Raw genomic sequence first — 24,071 nt, forward strand, 5'->3', positions numbered from 1 at the left:
CGTGTGTGTTGATTTATCAGGGTGGATCTCAGCACAGCAGGAAGTCCCTGAAAAAGTAGTGACTCTTCAAACTTACCTCAGCATAATGTTATCAGACCCTAATGTGCCTTTCTGCAAGCTTAATGGGTTTAGGCTTTGTGAATATTTCAAAAATTATTTGGAAAAATAATTAAAAAGCAGAGTTTTAAGAGGAAGATACCTGAAATAATATTAGACATTTAAAATATATAAACATCTTCACAGCAGTCATGCATCTATTTGACATAAGTTTAAAAATAGTTTTGTCTTTAATGCTTGGTAAAATTGTGTGTGTGTGAGGGCATGTATGCATGCAGTTTTGTGCCTTTTAAAGGCGAATCATGCTAATAGGGCTTTATAATTTACTGTCCTGTTTGCACTTGATACCATCAGTGATCTCAGCACAACTCTAGAAATGGTGTTTAATTGTGGCAGAATGAGGGCATGGGTATAAATATTGTTTTGTAAATCTCTTTCCTAAATATTGACTGTATTGCAGCCATGGGATGGGAGGGTTTAAGAAATGGTGTTTGGAAGATCTCAGAGCTCAGCTCTGTGCCAGGGATTGGGAAGGATGATGTAGCAATGCTTTGACTAGGAATTCCAGTTAAAAGAGATTTGAATTACTTTTCTAATTTTTCCTCATTTAAACCCAAAATCTAGATAAGAATATACACACTCTCCTTGTTCCTGTTTGTTTTTGTTGCCCCTAAAACAAAGTAGCAGCAAAACCTCCACGTGGTATTGTCAGAGTCACACAAGAAACAAGATGACCACTCTACCAGGCTTTTCCTTTGCTTTCCAGCACCTCATGATTTCCTGAGAATGGCATCAAGCTGTAAGTGTGTGTTGTTGACAGCAGAGGACATGCACAAGTGTTCTTGCTTTCATTTGCTCCTTTCCTACTTGTGGCTTTTGCCACAAAATTCTCCTTTCTAAGGCCCCATAAGAGACATATGATGAACTCCCAGGTTCCTATTGATCTTTCCTTCTCCTCCCTGGACTCAGAGAGGGGCCTCTAGAGGGAATAACAGCTTTATCTGCAATCACACCAAGGTTGTTTTTGGCACCCTGCTTCCTCCAGAACCATGAGGCCCAGGAGCAGTGCAAGTTCTGCAGGCAGTGGTTCTGTTGCCTCTTCCTTGCCTTAATTCACCACCTCACATATTAACTTTCCCTGCTGCAACTTGTTTACAACTGCCTTGTCTTCAGGATGCTCTTTGAGAAGTTCTGTGCCTCCCCAGGCCCCCCATTTCTCCTGCAGCACAGTTCTTCTGGACTCAGGCTCTCACTGGAGCAGCTCCTACTACTCCAGCATGGTCCCTTAAGAGGAACCCACAGGGTTCACAGGCAGAGTTTTTAGAGAAAGACCCTGGCAGACTTGGCTACTCTCTGTTAACCCTTGAGTCAGCAAAGGTCAGCAGTCAGCATCTGAAAAAATTCAGATGGCTCAAGGAGGGGAATGGGAGTGCAAAGACTTCTGATCTTTCCTTTTGGCTTCTCTCAAATAAAAGGGTCATTGGAATTGGTTTTTCTCCTTACAGTGTCCCTGTAACTAAAGAAATGGACACCTTTCAAGTAATATGAGGAAAAAGAAGGCAAAAATTTTCTTATGCACTCATAAAATCTTAGAAATGGCAAAATACAGCCATTGTTTAGTTATTGAGGTTCAGGCACCAAGCCGAAATCTGTCATGGTTGAGATCCCCAGGGGGGTGGGCACTGCGCACATCCCAAGCAGTCCCTGTTGCAAGGACTGTGATTTACAGTAACGTCTGGTAGGATGTCAGTGTGCTCCATGCTGACATGGCAGAACTCATGTCACAGAATCACAGAATATTTTTGGTTGGATGGGACCTTTGAGATCATAGAGTCCAACCAACAAAAACAAAAACAAAAAAGCAAAACACTACAAAAAACCAAACCAAACCAAAACCAAAACAACAAAAAAAAAAAAACACAAAAAAAACCCCACCAAAAAAACCCCCCAAAAAATCCCAGAACACCAAACATCAAAACCAAACCAAAACAAACGTCCACAACCACACCCCACCCCACCCACAAACAGACACAAACGAACAATCTCGGGCAATGGAGCATTCCTTAAAGTGCCATGTCTACATGTTTCTTAAATACCTCCAGGGATGGCGACTCCCACCACCTCCCTGGGCAGCCTGTTCCAGTGCCTGACCACTCTCTCAGTAAAGTAATTCTTCCTAATACCTAATCTAAACCTCCCCTGCCGCAACTTCAGACCATTTCCTCTGGTCCTGTCATTATTCCCTTGGGAGAAGAGGCCAACACCCACCTCTCTACAACCTCCTTTCAGGTCGTTGTAGAGGGCAATGAGGTCTCCCTTCAGCCTCCTCTTCTCCAAACTAAACATGCCCAGTTCCCTCAGCCTCCCCTCGTACGACTTGTTCTCTAGACCCCTCACCAGCTTGGTGGCTCTCCTCTGGACATGCTCCAGCACTTCAATGTCCTTCCTGTAGTGAGGGGCCCAGAACTGAACACAGTACTCGAGGTGAGGCCTCACCAGGGCCGAGTACAGCTAAATGTCCATACATTTAAATGCTTATCTCTCCCAAACAACGTTGGACCTGTCAGCTGCCTATTGGAAATGGTCCCTGGCCGATCCTAATGTCCAAACTTCAGCTGTGCCCACGTAATGCTTGGAAGAGAGTCAACTGGCCTAAGCTAAAACCATGTCAGAGGCCGTGCTACCAATTCAGTAAGATGGGTGACTGTGGTGGGCCTGTGCTCAGACACTATTAGTTTGACCAGTCTAGACATAGCAGCAGAATACAGTTCGTCCTCCAGGAAAACCACAGCCCATGGACTGCCAAATAGTCAGAGGAACATCAGTTTTTAGCACATTTAGTTTATGTACAAGTTACTGTGATTTTCTGTGAGGGGGTAGAGAAGATATGAGGTAAGGCCTTATAAAAGGCAAAGGGCTGTGCAGGTGACCTTATCTCCCAAAGGTGACCTTGGGGAGCTGACAAAGAGAAGCTTGTTGCCTTGGCGGAACAAATAAGCCACAGCTGGAAGGAACAGTAGATAACAGCAGTCTTGACAAGAAAACATAAAAGAGGACAAGACGGAATTAAGCCAGTCTAGAATGTCCTTAGTCTCTAAATGACTGGTAAGGGAGAATAATTAAACAGGAAAGGGTAAAGAGATGGGAACCATAAAATAATCAAACCTGCTAGTGAGCAGCAGCCACTAAAATTAATTACTTGCTTCTGCCCCAGAACAAGGATTTTAATCTTCTGCTTTCATTTAGTCAGCTCTTATCTCCACCTTAATGTTATTTTTATATATTGCACTTTCCTGTGAATATAGCAGATGGTGAATATAGCAGATGTAACTTCTATATGAAGTCAAAGAAGCCTCTCACAGCTGTGCAGAACAAATACTAGTGCCCAGAATATCTTTGGAGAAATATAACTGTAAAAGGGTTTAATTTGTAGGAAGAAATAGAAATCTGAAATTCATGCATGCCTGCAGTCCCCCGTGTGCTATATTCCAGCTACAGATGACAGTACTGGTAGGGCAGCCAGTCCATAGCAGTCTTCTTTGCAGGGAATTCAACAGCAGCTGGACCTCTCCTATGGCTGAATGGCAAGGGAAGGTGTAGCTGATGTTTTTTGCAATCCTGTTTTATGGATCCCTGGTCATGGAGCGGGACCTTGTTGTGCTAGGTGCACTCCAACCATTTCAGTCCGTCTGTCCACATCCCTACACAGAAAGGAAGAGATCTGCAATATTTGACCCTCTGGAATCTTTCCCTGGTTCTCCCTTGCCATCAACATAAGTAGTGACTGAGCTATATGAAAGGTGTTGGGGGATAAATCCCAGCCCCTACTCTCAGCTGTGTCTAGTGGGGCACTTTCAACAGCATTTGGAAGATTTCATTTTAACTGACCTTCAGGCATGACTTATTTTTGTGCTCTGGGTATTTTTAAGATGAGCCAGAAGAACTCCTAAATACCTCACTGGTGAGAGTGGAGGAGGACACACGCTGTTGCTGTTTCCAAGCACTGAAGGGTCTGGAAAGTCCCTGTGTGGAGTTTTCAGCTTTAAAGAGAGTTTTCTAAATGTAGAAAGCCTGAGCTCGTAAGTAATCCTTGTTGCCAAAAGACTGAGTGAGGGAAAGAGATTTGTTTGTGGCATGTAGAACCTACCCTGTCCAATGTTGTACAGCTGATTGCATAGAGGGGTGAGACAATGGCGATAATTGATGTACTTCATTGTGTGGGGCACCACCTTGCAGGGCTACAAGGAATTTGCACATGTTATTTGTGACCACATACTGGGGGTGGACAGCTTTATGGGGAGATAGAAAACTGTTGGCTTCCCACTTTAAGTATGGTGTTACTTGCAACTAAACTGGAGTGGAAAGAAACACAAACTGTAGCCTGGGCATGCTACAGCAGGTTTTTGGTTAGACCAGGGTCTCTGCATCTCAGCTGAGAAGTGGCAGCTCCAGGCTGGAAGTGAGACTGGGCAGCTGCTTCTCTGCCCTAGCTGTGTGTGCCGCAGGTCATCTGCCCTTGACCTCTACTCGGCTGGAACAGGATGGCTGGGGAAGCTGCTCTTCACCTCTTCCCAGATGGTGTCTCTGGTGTTTCTGTGTAGCTGGCCATCCATGCCACACATCGAAAGGACACAGGCTTATTGGTGCTGGATGTCTTCCGACAGCCTGCTCCCAGTGGGATTATGCTTGAAGCAATTGCATAAGGGAAGGTTACATGATGAATAGTTTGGATAGTCTCCAAAGTCTGACTAGTCTCAAGCTAGTAAGCAAAATGAATATACCCCACAAGGCACCCTCTTGGCTTGTTTCTTCCTGGGGAGTAAGGAAAGGAACTGAATTAGGGTTTTTTGCTGCAGGGGCGGGGTATTTAAATGATGTTTCTCCTCTCGGTGAGATTGCAGGGGGTTAAGTTTCCTAGGAGAAAAAGCAGCAGAAGAATAAAGGAAGACTTAGACTGTTCAGTAAAGAGATAACTGGTAGTGGCTACAGCCTAATTACTGTGTCTGCATATCTAATTAACTTTTTTCCCCTTTTTTTTTCTGAAATGTTTTTGCAGTAATCACTGCTATTACTTGTAAACAATTATTTTATAAGGTGTGAAATTCCTATACTGCTGTGTTTATCATGATTCATGACCTGACAGCCCGGGGAAGGGTGTAGTCAGCTTGGCATAAGCAGTCCAGTGCCACAAGCAGTGTGGCTCGTATTCAGAAATGTTATTTACAGAGATACAAGACTGGGTTGGGAGTGGGGGTGGCAGCAGGAATCAAAGGATCAAGGTCCCAGATAGCCTGGAATGTGCAGGATCAGATATCTGCATTGGAGCACTTATTCCCTTAATTTGTGTTTCCCAGGATGCCTGACTCTTAAAGATCATTTCTCTTCTCACTGAACATGTGCCTACATATAGCTACTTCCATTCCAGTCACAGCTCTTGTTTATGTCACTAACAGACCTCATCATATTTGACTGTGTTATTTTTACATAATGACTAAATCAGTGGAGAACCATGGAATATGCAGTATACAAATTTTGAAATCAGCTTAAATGTATGTATCAACATGGTTAAAAACATAGTGGAGGGACTTAGAGTAATGATGCTTAGGTGTCACAGAGTTTAGCTGGCTGGGGTTCTGGTTTTAATTAGACATTTAGAATCATAGGATCAAAGAATCGTTTAGGTTGGAAAAGACCCTTACAATCATCGCTCCAACTGTTAACCTAACACTACCGAGTCCACCTCTAAGCCATGTCCCTAAGCACCACGTCTGCACGTGTTTTAAATGCCTCCGGGGATGGTGACTCAACCACTGAGTTACAGACAAAGATTGATTGGGGAACATATCAGTGAAATTCACCAAAGATACTAAAATAAGAAAAGAAAAAATGTCAAATAATTACAAAATGGCTTGATGAATGATCCATAAACACTGAAGAGAGGTATGTATATATCATCTAAGAATCAGTAATTTTCTGGGATTCAAGAGACCCAGGTTAAAATCCCCTATCTAAACACATCCGTTAAATACAAAATTGCATTTAATGGGAGTGATACCAGTCAGTTCTGCCCAAGACATGGAAACTTGCTCCAGGGGCAGAGCATTATGTGAGACATAGTTTTAGCATGCCAAGCTGGAAAAAATAAGCAGGCATTTCTTTCTTTCTTTCATTGTCTTCCCAACATCAGTTTCTCCTAGCTCCATTCTGATGCTCAGTTACCTCCTACATTGGTTTTGCTTCAGTCACATAAAACCTGGGTGGAGAGAACTGAAAATTAGATATGAAGAGGTTGTGACGATATATGAAGCAGGTCCCATGGTAGGGGAATAAACTGGAAATGGTTCTGATGTCACAGAAAGTCAAGGAAGGATGTAACAAACTGAATCAACTTTTAAGGTGCAAAGAGAAATATTATGGGGACTTTACTTAAGAAGAAGACGGGGGGAAAAGGAGTATTTAAACAAAACAGTAAAGGGGAAAAGTTCATTTAAGTGAGGCTTAAAATGATAAAGGAAATTTTATTTTACAGAAGTTTTGATCTGGCTGCAGCTAAGAAGGGTTTTCCTGTCTTCCTACTAACTGGGAACAATACGGACAAGGGACTAAACTAAGGAATTTGTTTTGCTCCATGTGTGTATGACTGCAGCCCTTTACAAACTATACATTCTTTGCAAAGATGGGATGGAAAAGTAAGAAAGGACTAAGTGCAATAATGAGAGGCATGAGAGATTGAATAAATCCTTTAAGCAATTGCTCTCCGGAGCAGTGGGTGGATCTCTGTCTGTACTAATGTGCATATTTCACATATGGAACTGCTGCCACCTTCACCCTCCCTGTTTTCTGAGGCTTTTGAGCCAGAGCCCGGTGAGGCTTATAGTTGTTGGCCACTTGGTTTGAGGTGAACTTGGGTTTTCGGCTTTTTTTTCAAAGTCTGTAGCCTGCTTCCTGAAGCAGACCTGAAAAATGTAAACCAGTATAAATCCACATGACAGACCACCAGGGAAGAAAGCTGCTGCGCCTTACTTTTTCAGCCTGGTGATACTGGGGAACCCAAAAGATTCAATTCCTTGACCCTGTCCAAAGCCTCTACGTTGTTTTTGTGAATGCTGGTGCAATCACAGTAGCAAAAGATTTCCAGGGTGTTGAGGGTATTTTGTGTATGTGTGAAATCCAAAATTTGATGGATTACAGTTTTGTAACTTGCTTTAGTGTTTGAAGAGTGCCTATCAAGAATACAGAGGGACTTCTGTGACTAAATTTCCTCCTCTCCCAAATAGAGCGAGAACTCCAAGAAGCAAAAAAGTGTACACACGACACATGATTAAAAATAAAATCACTAAAGATTTTGTATGCCACGTTTCTGAGTTGACTAGCTATGAGATGTCAAAATAGATTTGGGTTTTTTAGCTGTATTTTCAAAATTTACTCTCTGATAATAAATCTTGTTTCAGATATTTTGGCATGCAAAACCACTGCTGAAAATTTAGGACACAATATACTGCTGAAAATAAAATTCTGAATAGCTTGATTTGGGGCTTGTGGTTTTTTCCTCCATGTTATGCTAAAGACTTAGTTGCTAAAAATCAGGCACCACTTGTTGGCAAAGCAGGCAAGTAGTTTCAGTTGTTCATTCTTTGTTGTTCTCAGTGACCAGACTTGTGTCATGGTTTGGTTGTGCAAACATTCACTCAACTCTCATGTTGTGTGCTTCATGGGTCGCTATTTTATTTGTCTTCCTATTTACGGCAGTGAGACTGTTTCTTGGTGAGTTAGGTACACAACTTCTAGTTTAATAAAGAGCAGCACTTAGTGAAAAAGGAAAAAAAATCCGCACATGCCTACAGTACAGTGTTTTTCTTCAAAAATCCTGGAATAGCCATTTTGTTAAACAACTAATTTTGTGGCAGCAGAACTAATGAAGCCTGGTTTCCTATGGTTTTTTGTCTCATGGGTGATTGACTTTCACTATCTAAGAGGATGTGAGCCCCAGGCAAAGCTTTTCCCATCATTGGGGTGTTTATATAAGGACTTTCTCCCATGAGGCTTCTCTCATATCTTGAACTCACAACTGCAAGTTTTCTCATAGCCAAGTCTCTGATAGCATCTCTACCCATCTGTCTATTTTCAGGAAAAAAAGGAAGAGGAATTCAGCTATCTTTCACGATTCTACCAGAGCTAGAAGCTGGTTGGAAATATCATTAAGAAATTGTTGGAATGACTACACAGGTGAACACAAAAAGAATTATCACACAGGCTTTAATTTTGTAGGAAATTTTACTGAAAATAACTCAGGCATTTCAGGATGCAGTACTGCAGTGAATATCAGAGGTATTTGTGTGCTTGAAAACCCTGGTTCAAGCCTTTGCCCATAACAGAAGGCAGATTTGATGGTTTATTTCGTGATTTTCAATGTTATGTGCACAACAGCAGATGTGTAATATGTTTCCAAAATAGTGCTTTTGTCCTTCTCTTTTGGTGACTCCACACAACTACCTCCATCAGCTGTTGATTTTCTATGCTGTTTAATTCAAACTGCATAGATTTGCACTTTGGCACATAAGATTTCCATTTTGGCCCTACTATAAAAGCCTGCACTGGTAAATGTTAATCCTAATTTTTTAGTTTTCACAATTGCACATTCATTCATAATTATGTCAGTAATTATCCAGTCAAATACAGAGTATTCACTGCTATTTTTATAAGAATGCTATTCTTCAGTGCAGCCCTTGTAGCACAACTTCTAGCACTTCATGTATATATTTGGATAGTAAAGGTAAAGTCATAAAGCGATAGTCTTAGTGCAGCCAGGATATAGCAATGCCTATATTAAAGTCAGTGAAGTAAAACTCTAGTGTGTATCCTTTGATGCTCTGCCTCAGTGATGCAATACAAATGTACATTTTAATGGTGCTTTTATAGTACTTGAACTCTTGGCTATATTGAAATGCAATTTTTCATCCTTGATGTTTTTGGAACATGTTGAGAGCATAATATCCATGTCTTTCATAGATGCTGTAGATCCTTTTCTTTTGCCCGCTCACAGCAGACACGGCCTTGTTTGGGTACTGGGGAACTCTTGTGAAGTAATCATCATCAGTGAGGTAAGAAGTGGAGTTTGAGTAAGCTGTCTATATTTTAATTAAATGAGAAACTCTGGATTCTCACTAAACAGATTCTTAGGTTTGGACCTTATTCCTTCTGCTTAGAGTCTGAACTGTGGGAAATTTCCTGACTTTTTTTAAATAACCTGTATTTTTGTGAGAGGGTCCCATGGAATTTTAAGAACTGCTGGGGAAATAAGCTAATAATAATATCTAGAACTTTTCCAGTCATCCATTTCCAGAGGCTTTAGAGAGGTATCATCAGCTCCATTTCACATGCAGGGAAACTGAGGCACAGAGGGTTGAAGTTACTTGCCCCAGACCATCCAGCAAGTAAGAAACAAGTAGACTTAGGAGCTCTGACTTCTAAGTTGTGCCAAATCTGTTCAGATACATGCTGCAGCCAACATGACAGATGAAGATGTGTCACATGCTAGCAGTGAATAGTAGAGATTTTAACCTTTAGAAACAGCAATCATATTTAACCTCTGTGGTTCACAAAACAAACTGAGCATCTAAAGAATAGAAAGAGCTGGAGATTTGCACCTTCTGACATTCAGATAGCTTGCACCAGTGGGCTAGCAATGAGAAGCTCGTGCCTCTGTCTGGACTAGAGAGGAGGTACGCCTTCATGGCTGAGTCAATCTTCACATGATTTCCTCTCTCAATGGCAAAATACTTTTTGGGTACAGAATGAGATTCTACTACTTACTAGAGTATTCAACTGTGATGGTATCTGGGTTCTCAAGCTCTCAGAAGAGAATTATCCTTCCTTCTGTGCAGACACCTCATATTTCTTTAGATACCATCTGATGTAATGTTTTACTTGATGAGCCATCTGATGCTTAATGGTAATCTAAACAAGCTCATTTTGTCCATGTGTGTCACAGCAGGAACCTGGGCAGGACAGATCAAATTTTGAACTTCTGTCCTGCATTGTGCTGTCTTACCTGAGTAGTTAGAGGTGGAGAAATACTTGTGCTACCTACTCTTCCTACCTCAATGCCTAGAATTGCAGCTTTTCAGCAGCCACAGGATGAAAACATCTGATATTTTTCTTGCTTCTCTCATAGGCTTCCTCAGACAGAGGGGGAAGCAAGCAGCAGAATAACAGCTTTACATACTCTCCTGCAAAAGTGGAGAAACAGCAGGAAACTATGGTGAGGAAAGATGGGAAAGTACAGATAGAGGAACTCAGTTCTGAAATATTTTGAAATTATCCTTTTTGCTTATGGTCTTCAGAATCTCAGTGGCACCCATTACATAGAATGGTCCTGTGAACTCCAAACAAACAGTAGAGAAGGAGATGTGCTTACATCTGTTTTAAAGGAGAACAGTGTAAACATCGCACTGAAATCTTCCTGTTGAGTTTTCTTAACAGCAGTGAAGAGTTGTGTAAGGAACACTGCTCAACAACAGCTTTTGCTTTAAAATGAGCCCATATTCCTAAAGCAGTGTACTGTTGTTTTGTACTGGTAACCCATCTTCTGTATGTACTTTTTTTTTTTTTTTCTCCCCCCACTAACAACCCGCAATGCGGGCCAAGGGAGATCAAGATGAGGTTTTCATTTCGTTCAGAGCTCTGGAATCTAGCCCACTGGAACTTGTATCTTTTGAAGCTCTAATAATTAACATGCCTGCATTCCTTAAACTGCAGCCTCACCAGAATGCACTTCCTGCAGAGCTGAATGAGGGCGAGGACACTGTCTGGCCAGCAGGAAGAAAGGATAGTGACCCTTCCTGGAAGGATTCCTGCTGGTTTTGGGCTGGTCGGAGGAGAGAATTCACCTGAGCTGGCAGTGGCCAAAAGGCTCTTGGCCCCTTTGCACATATAGGAGGTATGTAGGATGTGGCTCTGTCTCCTTAGTCCTCTTTTTTAACTTATCTAAGAAGCAGGCTCTTTCCCACCCCAGGGCTTTGGTTACTGTGGAGATGCTTCAGTTCCTTGTTAATCCAAATTTGGAAGCAGATATAAGAGAATTCTGTTGACCTGAAAAAAAAGCTGTGATTTCTAACAACTGGTGTGAGGATACAACTTCTTTTCACAGACTCCTTCCTCCCTTGTGTGAAAGGAGGCCAAGTGAGGCCCTATGAGTGACTGGAAGACTGTCTTCTCTGAATCATTTCCCAGATAGGCAGCAATTACTTGGAAATGGCAAAGGGGAGTGAGTGTCGGTAGGTAATGTTTCACACACAATATGGCCTGAAGTACTCAAGATCCTCCTCTGATGTTCCAAGGAATCCATTTGGCCTGTCACTGTTTCACAGTCCTTGCTGACCTTCATTCACATGTGCTGTCTAGGGGTCTGTAGTGTGACCATGATGCACAGTTTATCTCATTTAGAATTTTCTCAAGCTATGATCTCAGGAAGGTTATGAAGTCCACTCCCTGTCCCAAAGAATGATCAGCTAAACCAACATCACATGTCATAGAGATTTGTCTGATCTGTTCTTAAATACCACCCATAATGACCTCTCCAGACAAACTATCCAGTGTTTTATTTTCTTCTTTGTTAGAGGACTCTTTTGCCCAGATTTTTCGTACTGCAAATCAAGCATATTACTCCTCATGCTGGCCACACTGGACCTGGAAAACAGTTTGTTCCTTTTTTTCTTTCTTTTTGCAGCCTTACACACTGAAGATTGTTATCAAGTCTCCTCTCAATCCTTTTCTCTAAACAACTCCAGTTTATTCAATCTTTCCTTCTACGTCAGGTTTTCTGGACCTCAGATTAGTTTCCATTGCTCTCCTCAGGGCTATCTCCATTTGGCTGCTTCCATGAAGTGCAGAGTCCAAATGGGGCAGAGTACTTCAGCTGAGCTCTTTCCCATGCTGAGAAGGGGAAAGCATCTAGCCTTTGTATATGTTTCACAGTCCTACCAGCATTTGCTATTCCAGCACTTAGGCCAACAACTATTCCTCAATTTAAGGGTAAAGCAGAAATGTCTAACCTATAGCCAAAGCAAAGCAGGTACTCAAACACCACGTTTTGGTATGCCCCTGGGCTGGTGGCTGAATCCACAGAGGGCTCTTATTTAACTCCCCGTCTTCTTTCTTTCCTCTCTGCTCAGAAAGGGTGACAAGGTGTGGCTTGCCAAGGCAGGCTGCCAACAGCTAAAATTTCCTATACAGCTGTAGAAATAAAGAACTATTGAGCATGCCTGGTCCCCACCACACCCTTTCCCTGGCTCTGCTTTGTCCTTTGTAGCTGAAGTATCCTGCTCTGCTGCCTGCACGTGCAGGGAGGCACATAGAGTTGCAGGGTACAATTGCTGTCTCTTCTCATGCCCACTTTCCTTTTTTTTTTTTTGAGGCAGGCAGGGATTCTGCAGGGTCAGACCTACAGTATGTTTCATGCTGCGTGGCTGGGGCCCACTTCCTGTAGTATGTTGGGCTTTTTTCTAGCATTTTAGGGAGATAAAATCTTCTAGGTTGGCTGTGCTTATTTCACTCTCAGGTAATAGTAGAGGTGCCCCTTCAGTTCAGAAGGACTGTGTGGCACATCCCTGTTCTGACATGAAGCTTGAGCCCTGCTTTGTTGCTTTTTTTTATTTAACGGAAAGTTGATGCTTTACTTCACTGATGTCCCTGGCAGAAGAAGGGAACAGGCAGTCCTGAAAAGTACTTTAAAAGCACCTCATAGTTATATTGTGACCACGTCTGAAGCTGTGAACGCAAGGGGCTCAGTCTTTTGAGATGCTGAGAGCACTCAGCTGCCTGGAGGTCAACAGAAGTTAAAAGTCACTAAACATTTCATAGGAGGTTCTTACCACCCAGTAGGACAAGAACCAACTGAAATCAGTAAGTGACTGGCCTGGTTGCCTGCTTGTATTAAAACCAGTTGTATGAAACTGACCCAGAGAGTAGAAAAATCTAAGAATTTAATCTGAAGAGTGTATGTGGGAGAAGTTTCATTACACTTGGATGTGGGCTTGGGGAGAGTGAATACAATCAGAAGTTATTTTTTCTCTGTTACTTGTGGTGGAGGTTTTTTATCATCTAGCACAATTGTGTATACGTTGCAGAGTAGGAGTAACACACATGCCAAATTTAACAGAGCAGGACTTGCTAGCTGTGAAGAGAAAGGCAAGATGTTGTTTTATTCTTTATACAGTAGGAAAAGTGTATTTTTTTCCAGTCTCGCATAACTTAAAGAACAGCTAGATATATTTACTTTCAAACTTTTCAATAAAATCTACCTTTCAGGTGAGAATAAGCATGCAAAATTTAAAGAGAATTTTCAGACAGCAGACAGAGAAAATGTTGGGGTTCTCAACCCTGACTACTCTTGGTAGGTTGTGCTTTCCAAAAATAAGATAAAGACACTTGAGGAAATTATTCAGAACAGTTAATACTCTGCATTGCAAGAGATCTATGTTATCTTGTCAGGATTGTCTCCCTGCAAAGGGAGGGTAAAAGAAAGGTATAATGTGTAGAGCAAAGAGATTAGTTCAGCCAGAAAATGAAAGGGAAGACTAGAGAAACAGTAGCAGCACGCTTTTACCCAGCATAAGCATATGCTCAGCTATTACCTTGAATGATTTGTCATGTCCTGACTCTGTGTCCAAGTCAGTCAATGGCAAAACTCCTGAAGTAACAAACTGATTAATCATAGGGCCAGGCTCTTTAAATTATTTTTAAAAGAAGATAAAAATCTTTACATCTGAAATATCACATGTTGATTTGCTGTAGAAGATTATCTTTAAAGTGTCTCAGCAAAAAGCCCCAGTCCTGCTCAGAGTAGGAAAACTGTGGCTTGGCAATACATGGTGCTTTACAATGCCAAAGATAGCCACACCTATGTCATCTTAACTAATTAAAAACACAGGCAAAGTGATTTTATAATGCTTTGACTGTCCATGCTATCAGAAGCTTTAATTCCATAGCAATTGGTTGCAAATATCTGGTGACTGATGATGCAAATGTGCCATGATTTACTCTCATCATAGGCTTTATTTAGGTACCTAATGTCAGTTTGTGATACCATACACCTTTGTGCCTTTGAAAAGCAGCTTTTATAACTAGTCTTTGCTTTAATGAAAACCAGAATTCTTTCAGGAACTGAACAATAAAATTGTTAGGCATTTGTTTTTCTAGCTGAACTTCCAGTGACAAAATATTTAAGGCCTATATTGCAATTGGTTTTCATCAGCGAGATGGGATGGATGATGTCAGGGTATAGAGTACATTATTCTTTATACATACAAATTTGTATTATGTAAGTAAACATTTAAAAAAATATATATTGGGAGATCTTTCAGCAAAACAAGTATTTTGTCATATATGTTTAGGGAGTCAAATTATCTGATTTTTCTGCCTTTGTATTTTAAATCTCTGTGGCTTGAACTTGATTTTCTAAGTTTCCATAGGACTGTCCAAATTGGTTAGCTATTACAGCCATATTTTAAAGTTTATTTTCAATTTTTCTTGCAGTCTGTCTAGTATTTATCAGTTCCAGGAAAAATATTGACATAGAGGCTTGGTCATTTTTCAATTCAGTGTTTTTTTAGTGGCTTTTTTCTCCTTATAGATATGGCATAATTCTATACTGTTTAGCTTGCAGATGAGAACTTCGCTTACAAAAAAAAATACAGAAACACAGAATTCCAACAGAAAACCAAAGCCATAACAATTTCATGAAATGATGCAAATATTACTGTGATGAAATTACTGCATGAGATTTTATGGCTTGCGTGATTAGCTGTCCAACCCTTCTTAGGAGGGAGGGCTGGAGCTTAGTTGTTGGGACCTACTCCCAGGACATGGTGTAGAGATGATGGCTCCTGGGTTGAAGTGCCTGGCTAAGTAGGAGCGCTCCAGGTCTTCCTCCTTTGTCAGTGGAGGACAGGGAATGGCAGCAGTCATTCTTGGGAGGTAGAGGCAACCTTTTGCATGGAAGTGGCCTGCAGCTTGGATGGCATCCGCAGGCAGCCACTTGGTGTGCAGCAGGCTGGGACTACACAAATAATTCTACCTTAAAATTTTTTTTTAAATCTCTCAATCGCTGTACCTAAAATAGTTTTATGAGCAGCAAAGGTACTGAGGTCTAATATATACCTTTCTGTCTTACGGGTAGTTCTTGTCTGATCTACAGTGCAAATGCCAACAAAACCTATTCCCAGACCTGGGATATCCACAGTGTGTTGCATTTGCTGATGTCTAATACTGTTGTCATTTTTTAGTGGAGCAGTTTGTTGAATAAAATATTGAACCACATCAGGATGTTTTTGCACACAAACTCTCCAGGTTTGGCAAGATCTCATTTGGAAAATGAATTATACATTATAGGGGCTCACTGGAAAGTCAATTGTCTGCAGATTCCTTAGTAGGACAGATCTCTATCTCTGTCTTCCGCTCTCCCTCATATGAAAGACAGGTGATGAAAAAAGAGATGCATTAACTTATTTAGATTGTAGGAAGTCAAAGGGGAAATGAGTTCGGATGGTTTATCTACTTTCAACGTTATATAATAGAATAGGTCTAATATCAGTCAGCAATGTCAGAGGGAGCTGATTTGTATTCACTATCATCTCTGAAATTAGCTAAGTGTGCATTTTGGAGTTTAACTTTAGGATTCTACTTCTTCAAACATTGAGTAAATCCTTACACAGTAAGTGATACCTGCAGAGATGTTTAGCACGTGCTATACTTTAGGTATCTGTTGATTGCTTAAATAAGGCCCCTGATTATCTTTGGAAAAAGCTACTTGATTGGTCTTTCAGGATAGAATCAAAGTTAAGCAATAAAAAAAATTCTTTGTGCTATCCTATAGTGCATAAAACCAGGGTTGCATCTGAAGTAGGCAAAAATATGTAGTAGTTTAAGCAGAGCTTTGGGAGAAAGTTCTGTTTTGTTTGGGCTTTTAAAAATTTTTTTCAAAAAAAAAAAAAAGGAAAATAAAAAGTGGAGCAAACAGTACAAAATAGGAGCACGTTTCCAAAATTATAAAATTTTAAAAATCTGAAAACAATAGATTGGAGAATTCTTCCAAATGTCCTAATGGCACTCTGATCAGAGGTCAGAGAACTGGTAGGTTTTAAAGCCAGGAGGGGTTATTAATAATCATTTCTTTCAGCTTTCCTTATAGGACAAACCATAGAATTTCACCCTGCAGTTCTTGGTTTGTGCCCAGAACATTTGAGCCAGGTGTGAAAAAATTCAATATTGACATATACTTGAAGTCATGGAGAATTTACTGCATCCTTCCATTAACTGTTTAACTCCTTAATTTCCTCACAGTAGAAATTTTTGTGCTTCACCATTTGAACTTATCTTACAGCCATGGGATCTTGTTATGTCGTTATGCATGGCATTAAAGCATCTGTTTTTATAATGTGAACATCAGTGCCTGTGCTGAGGCAGGGATGCCTGCTCAGCAAAATGGGGATGTTATCCCCACTGAAATGTGTGTCACACTCCCAAAGTTAGAGTATCTCATCAAGCACCAGAAGTGGGAAACCTGTTGAGTTACCAGCAACAGAGGTGAAAGACCAGGCAGTTTTAGTACCATTTACTAGTTTCCCGTGTGCCTTTCCTTAGTGGCAATATCCTATGAGAGACTGTGATTTAACATAGCCACCACACTGATATGTTAGATGGCAGAGCTCCATCTGAGAGGAAGAAAACACTAATTCAACTGTTTCTCTCGTTGTCTTTCCAGAGCTGAGAAAATGTTGCCTGACAGAAACTGAATATCAGTCTGGTCACGTCTATCATCAGAAGCACAGTCTATCATTTTTGCTGAGGTCATGAAGGTAAGTAACTTGATTCTGTCTCTTCTGTCTGGCAATACATTTTGAAAAACATGCTTGATATTTCTTGTCTTCTTTTTAGCATACAGAATCAGCATAAATATGAAGGCTTAAATGAGCAACATATTTTGATGGACATTCTCCATCTAGAGAGACCGAAAAGGCAGAAAAGTATTTAAGAAATTGTTATAGTGAGATTTTGATTTTGAAAGGTTAGGATAACTGTATCAGAGGAAGTCAGTCATCTTCAAATACTGCAGTTAAAGGTTTTGGGCACCGAGAATTTATTAATATTTTCTTTGTGAAGCCTGCAACTGATTGGTATCTAGAATTTTACCATTTTAATTTGTACTATTTGTATTATAAACAAGAATGTAAGATACTTTTCAGATCAGTTCAAAAAGCAGATTCTCTCCCCTAAAAACATAATTTCACATATTTCCACAAAACACAGAGATGTTGCTAAGCATGAATGTTGACGAATAGAGAGTGTTCACTGAATACTGATGTCTTCCATGTTCAGGCTGGTTCATTTCATGAACTGAATCCTATTACAAATAGCAGGAGAAGTGGCAGTTTTCAAAAGACAGAGTGTTCAAATTATACTCATCCTTTACCCTCATCTCATCCTTCCAGTATGTATTCCATCAAGCACATGTATTCCTTTTCCTTTGTCTTAAATATTCTTATGAAAAGCAGTTAGTCTTTACAAAACAATTGCTATGTTTGTTTGGATTTTTCATAGATGTAGTGCTTCATATTATTTGCTCCTTGAAAACAATTTGGGAAAATATGTTTACTGCATAATTCAGATAAAAGTATAAAGATAGATTTGAAGGAGAAGCATTCCTATCTGGTAACATATGCAATATATTACTGTGAACTTGGAGCTTCAGGCTCAACCCCCCAAAGGGCATAGGTGCTCAAACTGGAAATACCAAAATACTAAGCCAAAAGCCCTCGCTTTGCTTGATAGTCATCAAGTCCCTCCCTGTTTGAGGTGCCTGGGTTTCTATTCAGCACTTCCAGTGGAGCCCCAGGAGCACTTACTCATCTGGCTATGCTTGGGGTGGTCCTGCAGCCCTCAGAAGGGACCCAGTGCAATCAGCGCACTGAGAACATATTTAACATATTGAATCAGGCCTGCACAAACATGGATATGACTCCCTCAAAATTTAAATAGTGCTCATTAGTACTACGTATCACATCACAATAAGTGGAGAGTACCCACCCTCAGCAAATGCTAGACCAAAGCTCAATTAATTAAATATATGCCTGTGTATGTCTATGTTTATATGCATATGTCTGTTGTTTATTAAAAAGAAACTACAAACGATCTCTGGTGCTGATACCAAGACCAGAACTCTTTTCTCCCAATGCCTTTACCACTGAGATAGTGGTAATCTCTGTCCTGGGCTTTCTATCCTGGGCTTACTGTACGTGACTTTGCTTTCCTCAACCTGAGGAAAAAACTGACTCTGTGTCTGACCTCCCTGGCCAGGTGCTCCCAGAAGGGCCATGGCAAGAGGCATATGTCAATGTGGCACTACATCTGCATGTCCTGCTGTCCCTGTTCCTCCAGGCTGATACATAAAAGCCTGTCTGGGAGCCAGGATGGCTGGAGGATGCCATGGGACATGTGGCTCTGGAGAGGCCATATCGTATCATGCTGGGCTCGATAGCTCTCTTAGTGTGCTGGTCCCACAGGGTAGCTATGACTGGCTGCCTGGACCTTGGCAGCAGGCTCCCGGTACATGTAGCTGGGGTATCTTGCTGTCTAGGGTCTGACCTTGTGAGGAGGTGGGCAGTAACTTTTCCTGCTGCCCTCAAGCATGAAAGCTCCTCATTTCCAAAAAGGAAAGATCAAATTGTGTGGTTTCAACATCTGAAAGTGGGGAAGAGGGGGAGTGTAGTGAAAAACGGGGAAATTATAGTCTTGTTGCATGTGTGGGTCAATCTGCTTGTTTGTTTTCAAGCACTTAATTAGAAAAGAAAAGGACACATTAAAATTTTTCATTGATTCCAAGACAATGTGTTCTTCCATTTTCAGTGAAAGTTTGGAGAAGTTCAGGTGACAAGTTAAGTTTGATTCATAGCCATGTGGATTGAAGTCAGAGTTTTGCCTCCTACAAGGTCAGTTATCAGACATAGCATAGTGTCATTATTTTTCTAGCAGATGGGGACCTTGGCTTTGTGTATCTGCAATGTCACTTACACATCTGCTGTTTGTCTCTGCGATCGCTTTTTGCTAGTTTTGGTCTAACACATCTACTGGTAGCTATGGTGTCCACTATGCTATAGCAGGGAAACAGGTAATGTTTTTCAGTTTGCTAAATCTGTCTCCTTGTGTGCATATTTCTGGTTCCTTTGTTGCTCCTTTAATGCAGCAACATTCATGCCAGTATGAAATAGGAAAGCATCAAAATTCCCTAATGCAGGGAGAGACCCTCACACAATGACTAAACTGGATTTGTCCAAACTTTTGCCATTTCATTCTTTCTCAGATGTTTTGTGGGGAAGTTGTTTGTGCTCTGACAAGCAAACTATTGTGTTTGTTTGTTTGTTTGCTTTTTAAGCGTTAGATATTTTAAAAAGTTCATTTTTATGCTCCAATGACTACACAAATTGCTACTATCCGTTAGTATTTGCCTGGAGGATTAGGGCTAACATTTAGAATAATGTACCCGGCATGTCTCTTTGATTATTACAGAACTGCCACATGAAGTATTATTTGGTGGCAATTTTATGATGTGCCCAAGTGGAATAAAATGCCTATTTTATTAGAAAAAGAATGTACCCAAGGACAGTGCAATGGGACCCTGATACAAATGTTTTGCAATAGGACACATTCTCATGAAGTGATTTAGTGTCTCAGCTGGGATTTAACTCCCAGGGAGAATTCCAGAATTGTCACTTACTGACACTGGTTTATTTTCAGTGGAGAATGCTGACTTCTCAGAAAAGGAGGAGGGGAGTGAAGAACCGTCTCGTTTGTTTTATCCCTGTGTTTGGTGGGTCAGGGCAAAGTTATTTGGGGGCAATTCTGCTGCATTCCTTGTCAGATACTCATTCCACAAGTGCTGAGCAGGGAATTTTATTGCTTTCACTTGAGGCAGTTAAAAATAATAAATTGTATTTGAGAATAGGAGATGCATTTTGTAAGTGTCTTGTAAACTTTGCCCTCAAAGATCTCCATCACCTGTGCAAATGCACCAGCAACCCTGTTAACATCTGGCAAGCGGCAAACAAGGGGAAAAAATCAGTTCTTAAAAAAATATTTTTAATATTCCAAAGCAAGTTTTTAATTAGGGGGTTTTCCCCCCTTATTTTGCATAGGCCTAAAGAGATCAGCAATTTCTTAGTTAGAAAATAGCTGCTTCCACTGATAGTTCCAATTGCAGTGTAACTGCAACTAGTGGGCTGTCTTGTTTGAACTGAATTGTTATTGCTGCATTTTAGAAAACTGGGTTCTTCATCTTGACAAGAGTGGTGCTTGCAGGACTGTGTGTGACTACATGTCTGCAGTCAGAATGTGCCAGTAGGAGACGTAAAGCTAAATGACTCCTTGAATTTTAACTTGTGTGGAATGTAAATCGAGTAAGTAATAGGCAGAAACACTCATTTCTTGAGAGCTATGTTCATAACTGGAAGCCATTTGAGTTCTAACTAATGAAATGGAAAAAGCCACTTTCAGCATTATCTCCCATATGAGGATTTTTGTTAATGATAAAATATGTTGTGACTACTGTTCTTTTATGTAGGTGTGTCCGTGTATACACATGCATAGGCACAGAGGAAACTGATCATTTCTTCTAGTTTTAAGTCATGCCTGAGAAAAAGCCAAATTATAATGTATAAAATAGACACACAAATGCGACACTGCATATTTTGTTTTGGTCTGCTAGCAATGGCTCTCTGTACTTCATTGCTTGGTAAGAAATCTAACTTGGAGTTAAAACATATTCAACATGATTATGTTAATCAATTCAAAATTTTTCAATATTTGTAACATTTTCTGAGAAGCTGTCCATGCGTCACACTCAGAAAATTCAGAGATTATTTAAGCATGCTTTTTCACATGACAGAAAAGGCTTTTCAGATGGATGATCTGTTGCATCTCAGGGGCCCTGAAGATTGCCAGTATCTATTGTATCTATGTATGTATGCCTCAGTGTCGCCAAGAACTATCCATTCCCTTCTTTTCAGTGAATTAATGTTTAACTTTAAGCCCAGCATGGGTATGGCAGAGCTCAGGCTGGACATTCTCCTGAGTGACACACACACCCATGTGTGAGGTAACACACTGCAGTGGTTCCGCTCTAACAGTAGTGACGGGCTGTGACATACAGGTGGATATTTCTGGCAATCCTAACTTGCCATATCAATGTGTAAAGTGTCTGATAATTTCTCCTTACACAGCAATACTTTCTCATGATTTTAAAAGAATTTACTGACAACATGAAGATCAGTTAAATGCATTTTAAAGGTAATATAATTGCCAAAAGCTATGGACAAGATTATCTCTTGCATCTGTCCTTGAAGGGGGTCTACAGAAAGGGATGATTTTGGTTTCTCCATCTGCGTTGTCTTCCCTTTTCATCCCTGCACACAGACTCTCTTCTGTCCCTCTTGTATGGCTGCACAGGGATGGCAGAACTGATGGTTGCATGGCAGAGTGCAGAGAGGTTTGCACAGAAGGGCAAAAGAAGAGGGGAGGGAATTGAAGGAAAGTGAGTGTTACTTCTGCTGCCTTCAACTCTCTGTAAGACAGGAAGCATTTTGAGGGGGCCCCAGCTTCTTGAATGTGTTTGACTTCTCTAAAGACTCCTGAGAGAGAAAGGGAGAAATAGAGAAGACCTGCACATCCCTACCTAACCTGGAGGTCTGTCCTTGATCTTGGGGGATGTCCCAGTTTTGAGTCTCCCTTGAGCAGCTTAAAGATGCTCCAGTGCACAGGCATAAGTGTTTGGGGTTTTGGAGTAGGTAAACTTCAAACTAAGTAAACTGCGACTAAGCAAACCACTTGGGTATATGAGTGATATCGTTCTTCCTTGAAGCTGAACATGTACCTAAACACTCTGATTAATCAGGAGCTAAATTGTCACAAAATTAGTCAGTGATGCTCGTTTCACTGGAATGGAATGTGTGGTATGACCAGTTCAATGTATGTTGTGATACATGGAGTAACTGATGGACTGAAACTGCTTAGAGTCAAGTGCTTAATAACTGCAAAGCTTAAAATAGCAGAATACAACAAAAGCATTGGGGAACTGCAGTTCTTGGAAGAAAACACTCTCCAGTGTGTCTGGGTTTAGGCAATTTCTTCTTCCTTTCCTCTCACCCTCCATAAGGTTCTGGTGTTATAACTGTGAGACATCTCTCTCTTTCATTGTCTGCTGCCTCTGCAGAGCCTTCTGAGCATCCAGATCTGGTAGGTATGTCTGTGTTGGGTCACAAAATACGGATGAGTTTAATCAGGACATTCTAAAGGTCTCAGCAGATGCCAAGCAGACATATTCAGAATTGCTGATACCTTTATTTTTATCTTACTCAGTTTGTTTTTAAGCTTGAACATGTGTATACGCTAAGATTAGAACTATTTGCATGCCGCATTTCAGAGTTCAGTTATTTTTGAGTTAACTCCATAGAACTAAAAATTAAAAAGAAAAGTGGCACTTGATCAGGAGGAAAAAGGGAGATGATTTTATTGAAGGCAGAAATAGAAGACAATTTTTCTTTCAACTTGGTTTATAAAACAAAGAAAAGGCAAAGCTATGCATGGACCACAGGAAAATCTGATTTCCTGAAGAAGGTATTCTCTGTTCACTTCCTCCCTTCTCCATGAGAGCTGGTCCTTAAAGACATCTATGGGACGTCTGCTGCACAAGGAATCTGCAGCACTTCAAGGGAAGTCATGGCCAACTGCACTAATGACCCATGCTTCTACATAAACACTTAGCTTTTTTTTTTTTTCCGGTTCCCGGCTAGATTGAAGTGTATTCGAATCAAATGGCTAACCAAACTTTTCTTACATGTAAGATATTTAAGGGGTAGATTCTATACGCCTTGCAGTTAACATCTGCTTGTAGACATAGGTTGTATATTTGTGCATGTAAAAATAGGGCTTTCCACAAAACTAACAGATTGCTTAGTAAGACTACTGATGGTATAATCTAGCTTTATAAAGTCCAATGGCTATTAATTCTCCTTAGTGCCAGTCATGAATATATGGCATTTTTATATGTGAAGGTCAGAAACAGGAATAAATCTTTGAATTCAGAGAAGTAGTAAACCCGCTGTTTTTGTGGCTGCTGCTGCATTAGCCAGAGTGCGGTTACAGCCAAGACCCTGTATCTTTCTGTTTGTAGAAAAGGGTCTCAATTTCTAGTTGGCTATTAAAAGCAGTGGTCCAGATGCAACATCTGGCTCAGGAAATCCCTAAACTGCTGGTTGCCGGAAACAGGGAGGATATCTTTGGGGGGGGGAGGGTGGAGTGGAGAGGGAATCACTGACACACCCTGTTTTTATATTCTTTTCCTAAGCATCTGCCTCTGTCTGCTGTCAAAGGCAGGATATTGGGCTGGATGTGTCTTTTATCTGACCTGGGATGGCAGTTCCCATGTGTTTTGGGGGTGGAATGGGGGGTAGCTGTGAACCTCCATCTTCCAGGGTCTGAAGATCCCAAACATGACTTTCCCCTCCTGCCTAAAGCTTTATGGCTGTAGTGCTTCATCTGTTTTCCCAAAATCCTGCTTACAGCAGAAGTGTGGCACAGGGGGAAGGGGAGAGTTGGCCCCCTCCTCAAGGGCTGGGGTTTTTTTATGTGTTTATGTATTTATTTTGGCTCGGATGGAGATTCTTCCCCCCCCCGCCCCGAATAGGGAATTCAGACAAGTGACATCATTTTTAATCCTTGACAGTTTATGGGCTTTGAAAGAGATTCTGGATAACACTGAGCAATTAAGATGCCATTTTAATAGTTCTTTCAAGTGAAATCAAGTGAGTAATTAAATAAAATTGAATGAGAACCATGTCAGGCCACCCACAAACTCTCATATCCGTTACAAATAAATGAATAAGTCCGGGTGGGGGACAAATGCTGTGTGCCTAAGTGGTCCTATTTATGTATTATTGGGTGACTCTAGGAATGAGGCTTTCAGC

This window comes from Numenius arquata, chromosome 2 (genome assembly GCF_964106895.1).
Source record: "Numenius arquata chromosome 2, bNumArq3.hap1.1, whole genome shotgun sequence".
Lineage (NCBI taxonomy): Eukaryota > Metazoa > Chordata > Aves > Charadriiformes > Scolopacidae > Numenius > Numenius arquata.